This window comes from Syngnathus scovelli, chromosome 5 (genome assembly GCF_024217435.2).
Source record: "Syngnathus scovelli strain Florida chromosome 5, RoL_Ssco_1.2, whole genome shotgun sequence".
In the NCBI taxonomy this organism is placed as follows: domain Eukaryota; kingdom Metazoa; phylum Chordata; class Actinopteri; order Syngnathiformes; family Syngnathidae; genus Syngnathus; species Syngnathus scovelli.
In genome coordinates, this window is record NC_090851.1 from 5,786,975 (window position 1) to 5,792,974 (window position 6,000).

At 39.9% G+C, this 6,000-nt stretch overlaps 1 long non-coding RNA gene across 2 annotated transcripts in view; it reads left to right on the forward strand.

Annotated features, from left to right (window-relative positions):
* LOC125969340 (uncharacterized) overlaps positions 1-3,620 on the forward strand; it is a 65,179-nt gene extending 61,559 nt beyond the window's left edge. The window contains exon 4 of one of the 2 annotated variants that reach the window (XR_011086882.1): positions 3,037-3,620. This is a non-coding gene — a long non-coding RNA (uncharacterized lncRNA). Of the gene's footprint in view, positions 1-333; positions 745-3,036 lie in introns of those variants that run through there. The other variant, XR_007481525.1, reaches the window with a different exon arrangement.
* The last annotated feature ends 2,380 nt before the right edge of the window (positions 3,621-6,000 follow it).

Consider the following 6,000-nt stretch of genomic DNA (forward strand, 5'->3'; position numbering starts at 1 on the left):
AATTTACATGAAAACAACGGTCTATGTTAGCACTCAAAGGTTTTTGAATAGGTTTAAAGACACAAGAGTTATACATAAGAGACTTATACATTTTACAATTTCAAGTAATGTCCCCATTTCTTTTTACATACCCATCCGTATTTTGTGATTTAGACTATATTGGTGTGAGTTTGACATGTTTTCTTGTTTGGTACAGACAGTGATAGTCTCACAAGTGAGCCCTAAGGCATTGTGTCTCCATCCATATCATATACTGAAGTATTTCGAAGCACTTTTCATATCCTCTGCAGGAATTCAAATCATGCACTTTAGTGGCATCCTTCTTTATCATAGGGACGGAAGCAAGAGGCAGTTTTGAATCATTTCGATCATTTCACTATTGCGATGCCATATAAGAAGGCAAGTACAAACAGAGGAGCATGTATACAGGAAAACCGGAGGTGCAACAAAAGAGGAAAGGACTCGCTCTGTTGATGAAGCACAGCAGTGACAGACCTCGGTGCATGATAAAACATAACACCCGAGGGAAGGAAGGATGACTGTGGAAAAAGAAAAATATCCGCAAATATTTTTCTACAGATCCCTCTCAGTTAATCTAACAATATTTCTGTTAACATGTTCATAGTTACTTCTTGTTTCTTTTTTAAATGACAAGGTTTAACCAGTGTACTTGTGCTTTTTTGTCAAGATGCTTTTTTTGTCACTGCATACCTGGCCTTGGATTCAACACAAAGAAACATTTGACTTGCTGTTGTCCTTGTTTTTTTCTTTGGTATTATGGTTGGTAGAAAACATTTCTTTGTATTCAGTTCCAATTTCAAATGGAAGGGTAACCTCTTGATTTTAATTTGACCTTTCCATCTCTTTCTGTGAGTGACCCTCATGTCTACTGAAGTCCTTTATGCAGACTCCACCTGAAGAGTTTTCCACAGAATTTAGGAAAAATAAGTCAACCTACCACATTGCTCTTCTTAACTAAAATGAAAGGGCCTTTAAAATAGCTGCAGCTCGTATTGATACTCACAATGCATATGACCTTTGGTGGTAGAATGATCACATAACATAATTCCTGCTATAAGTTATAATATCCAAAGCAACAAAATCTGCACAAGGGAGTTTCAACATGACTAACTACAAACCGCCTCAGAGACTGAACAAAAGGAAGTTCTTCCACCGCCAAGCAGCTTGACTCTAATACCTTAAATTCCCTTTCGCCGGCATCCAAACGTACGACAGTACCCGGATTGATTCAGCCACCTCAATCCTTTCATAAACACAAAATCCTTAAGATGACCTTTGGTAGTAGCACCCAGAGAATATGTTCCAAAATGTTGCAAAGCTCCATAACCAGGGATACATCCTTCTAATCAAGTTAGGTGGCTTTGCAAAAATGAGATGAGCAGTGTGAGCAGTCTAATAAATCAGTTTTGTGGAAAATGGGCAGGAGCACTGACTCCTTTGAAGAAACGGTAGCCAAAAGCAAAATGCTTTCGCAAGCACTGCCGTACAAAGATGCTGTCAAAACAGCAATTTTCTCAAAACTTTAGACCATAGCTTCATTCAAAGAACCATACGTAAGGTCTTTCTTCTCTCTTATCCTTAGTGGCTTCAAGCAAAAGAGACAAAATTGTTAATTTTTTTCTTCTTGGTCTGATTGGCCTCTAATGGATTCAAACCAACGAATTTTGGAATTTTGTGTTTTCTCATTTTTGGAGATATGTCACTTCAATAAATCTTGGTAATCGGTGATGTATTACTATTTTCACTTATGATCTAAAAAAGCTACCAAGACATTCCGGAGAAAGTTCCAACATTTTAGTATGCCACAAATGGAAATCTTGGCGGTACTGTTCTGTCTTCCCTAGATCAATTTGTGAAATTTGCATCAGCAACAATCTTCTACGGCATGTTAATATACTTTCCTCTGTGAAAACCCATCCACAGTTATTTCAGTATGAAAAACTAATAACATCCCAATCCCAAATGACCTCGGGGTTGTGATTCTCCTATAAGACACGGCGGCCAAAATGCAGACAGCAGACAATGACGAATTGGTGACGCAAAAGCATCCAGTTTGAACATCATCTCTTAGCAATCACAATTCTCCAGTACTCTCTCAATATTCTTCCTTCAAAGCAGATTATTGCTTCAAACAACGATTCTCACATGGTTCTCGTTTACCCCTTTTTCACTTCATCAGACTTTGGAAGACGAGCTGCCCGCAGAGCACTGTCAAAGGCTGCTCTAAAATAATTACACTGGCTCTCTGAGGCCTCTTCTACCTGCAAGCAAACAAAGGTCAGCTGGAACCATCATCTCGCATCCTGAAAACATTTTGTACTCCACCTTTGTCGCCATGGGTGGCGTGACACTGAGAACAGTTGGAGGACCTTTGGCCCAGAGGTCTCGCTTCTCATCTCCCCACGAATTCTGTAACCATCTGTAAAGAGAGCAGAACTCTGAGCTGAATAAGGATCGGGGTGTGCAATAATTTGAGGCTTGCTGTCGACAACCCACTCACAACAGATCACCACTTTTGAAAGAAATTTGAAAATGCGCATTTGGTTCATCTCTAGTTTTCGTCTCCATCTGTTACACTAGGTGTTAATCATAAAGTAAAAATTACGACAAAATGAACATGCATAGGATTTTCCAAAATACTCAGACACTCTCTCATTTGAAATGGATATGCTTGTTGAAAAAAGTGAAACCCCTGACTGTGAAATGGAGGTGGGATGAATAATTAAATGATGTTTTCGTGTATTTGTTGCTGATATGAGACAGATTGAGGTCTGATTTAAATCCCACCATGAATCGTATTTTCCAGATAAAGGATGTTCATTACTAGCAAAGTACAATGTAAACATAGAAAGTGCTAACCGTCCCAATCCAGTGCCAGCCTGGAGGTTTGTCGTTTGCCTTTGTTTGAACAGCACTCTCTTGTTCTTGCCTCTGTTTAGCCGCGTATGTCTCGGCAGCAGGCGCAATTCAACATGTGTCGCTTGCTATGTTATCTTAAGAGCCTTTTGTCCCCAGGGCATTGGAAAAAGTGAGATGTGGGGTGATACCAAGGCCAGGAAATCAAAAATGAATACATCAAAGTAAGCGTGGTGCATATGTGGCATATAATGTATGTCAATATGTGCGTGCGTGTGTGTGTTGTCGCATGCAGTGATTGTTTACCTCCTTGTGTGTGTCCATTGAGGTGTGTGTCTGTATTTTATCATGGCCCAAATGACTCAGGGTAATTGCTCCTTATATGGTGACCTGTCAGTTTGCATCACTGTGACTGAGCAAAGGGGCAAGAGGGGCAATTTATTCCACCTTCCTATAACCCTTTCTTCTCCCCTTATAACTGTGATTATGAATGATTTATGCTCTATGAGCATGCATGCCACAATGAGGTGTTCATGTGCTCAGGTAGTAATTCACCATTCTGTGGAAAATTTTATGCTGTGGCTGAATTTGCACTGCAACTCCATGTTTGGTAATTGTTTGTGTTCTTTTATACTTTATATCTAGGATTCAATGTGGACATGTATGTTTACAAGAAAGAATTTGTTGAATTTCAAATTGTGTGTTATCCACTTTGTGAGGAATATAAATGTATTTTAAATTCACTCTATATATCATTGTATTATAAAAAAATCCACTTTGCAAGTTGGTGAGGGTTACAAATGTATTTTAAATTCATTCTATATATCATCTATTATTATGTCGCCTACCTTTGTGGTTGCTGCCTCACTTATTATTTTTCCCGTCTGCCTTTTTTCATGTTTCTGCCCACCTCTTACTGTCATTGCTTAACTCTGCAATCATGAAAGATTCTCCTTTGGCAAATACGGTTTGATCGTGGAACATGTGGTTTGCCGGTGTCTGAGAGCGTTACTGTGAAGCCGCTGGGATTTGGTTGAGCATTAAAAGACAGAAGGATTATTGTGTGTTTGAAAAGACAGAAAAATAAGGATTAACTGACACATAGCCAGCCCTACTGAGAGAGGACATTAGACATAAAAGGAAAGCGAGAGAAAATGTATGTGTGGAGCTTCATGCTCATGTGTCAATACAATATGTGCTATTGTGCGTTCTCCATTTTATGGAACCTTTCATCCATGGCCCAGCGGTAGTTGTAATTGGTCTCTGATGGAAAAGACCCACTGGGTTTGGCCAAACGTTGAACGGCGCCTTTAAATATTTCAGTCTGGCCAAACGTGAGGTCTCTCGCCTCGGGCTCACTTAGCCGGCTGACCTCGCTTCTGACAGAGAGCAAGAAAGAACACCTTAGAGGCACAACGTGACATCTTGAGCTGTTTTCATACACTCAAAAACCTTTGAGATGGGGAGGGGGTTATGAGTCACAATTGGAGCTAATGATATTGGGTACAACGCAAGACTTGAGTCTTTGAGTTAGAGTTTTAAACCACTTTCCTGACCACCAAAGATGATTTTAACCTTTGTTCATTAATTGCTGGATTCGACAATAGGAAGCAAATTGAGTGCAGCTAAGAAAGGTATTAATTCAACACTACCTTAAATATCAGAACATAATCTGTGAGAGAATTTGATTTCTCTTTTGTTAATAAAGCCCTCCTTTCAACTCAAGCCAATCAAAATCTTTTATGTGACAGCGTCAACAATAAACCTGCCAACTTGCGAATGTCATTATTATACGTAGCAGGTGATTTCTTTTAGCCTTACATTTGCTAGCCAACGGCTCTGCAAAGTAATAAAGAGAAAAAGTTCCTCTATTGAAGTTGACCTCTTTTAGAATGATTTTTTTTGGGTTTCTAATTTATGACTGTATTCACCCACTTGATTAAATTATCAATCAAGGTTTTTCTTCTCTGCCTTTATATCACCATGAAATCTTGAATTGTTCATCGCTACAAGACATTTTAGACCATTTAATGCTTCAAATATAGTGTGAACATTCTGGGAAACAATGTACCAAATGACGTTCACATCAGTTTGATGTGGAAGGACATGAGAAATGTGGGAGATAAACCCTCTCAGCAGTCTCCTAATCGTCCTAATACTTTTGTCTCTAAACTTCTTCAGACAAAAAGTACTCTCAAAGGTGATGGAGTGCAACTTTTGATCCGTCTAATAAGCTTTTAATACCCTGAGCAGATGTTTTTTTTTTTTTGTTCCTTACGTGCAGCCATCATAAAGTTAGAGGTGAGTCCAGCCCACCACGCAAGCTGCTTCTGCAGCTCTGTTGTCGAGCACTCAATCATTCGCCAGCTCTGGGACGCGCTGTCATTAAAGTGTTGTCTAAATTCCGGGTTAGTCTGATTCCCCCCAAAGTCTTCTGTGAACCGCATCCTCATTAAAGCGCGTCTGCCTGTTTTGCTAAACGAAAAGGGCATCTTATTTTGCACATCAGTGCCACAGCGCTCAGCATAACACAAGATATTTGTCTTGCCTTTATTCCATACCGGCAACCCCTTTTCGTACATTGCTCCGTATCTCTCGTTTTTCCTTTCTTCTGCCTCTCTCTCGTTCTAGCTGTCACTCTTTTTTTTTTCCATCTACCCACTCACTCCAACTTTTGTCCCATCCTCCTTATTCTCCCTCTCCCTCCAGCCTATTCATGTGCCTCGCACAGATCCCAGGTAGAGGGAAATAGATAATTCCCAGATTCTCTGTAGAGGTGCAGCAAGTAAAAATAGAGAAGGTTACCTTTCATGTTCAATTTTTAAAGGAAAGTCAGAGATTTCCTCAAGATGATTAAAAGGGAACACTGCTGACAAGGTCATACAGAGATATGTTCACGCAGAGAGGCTGGTCCAAAAAACCCTTTGGGATATGATGCTGCTTGTAAGATATAAAACAGCTAAGCAAAAAAAAATGGAGAGGGGTTGAAAGGAGGGGGGGTAAAGTGAGAACATGATTGTCTGTCTGAAAACGACCAAGACAATGTTTGTAGTGCTCCTAATCCCAGGAAGGTGCCAGACTGAACTCGGGCTTTTCAATATGTCTCTTAGCAGCTGTCATGTT